We start from the raw sequence: 421 nt of genomic DNA on the forward strand, positions 1-421 counted from the left end.
AGAAGGCGGATCAATGGATCCATGAAGTGGAGAAGATCTTCGAAATGATTAACTGTCAGGCGGGAGTGAATGTCAACTATGCCACTTATATGCTACTAGGGGATGCGGAGTACTGGTGGAGGAGTGCAAGATTGTTGATGAGATCAGCTCACGAGGAGGTGAACTGGGAATCATTCAAAAGGAAGTTTTTAGACAAATACTTCCCGATGAGTACCAGGACTAAACTGGGTGATGATTTCCTGAAACTGCATCAGGGGAACATGACCGTGGGTGAATATGCCGCTAAGTTTGAATCGCTATCGAGACACTTCAGGTTCTTCCGTGAAGAGATTGATGAACCATTCATGTGTCATCGTTTCCAAGACGGACTAAAGTACGAGATTCAAGACTCGGTCTTGCCCTTGGGAATTCAACGTTTCCA

The sequence above is a fragment of the Cicer arietinum genome, chromosome 2 (genome assembly GCF_000331145.2).
Source record: "Cicer arietinum cultivar CDC Frontier isolate Library 1 chromosome 2, Cicar.CDCFrontier_v2.0, whole genome shotgun sequence".
Taxonomy (NCBI): domain Eukaryota; kingdom Viridiplantae; phylum Streptophyta; class Magnoliopsida; order Fabales; family Fabaceae; genus Cicer; species Cicer arietinum.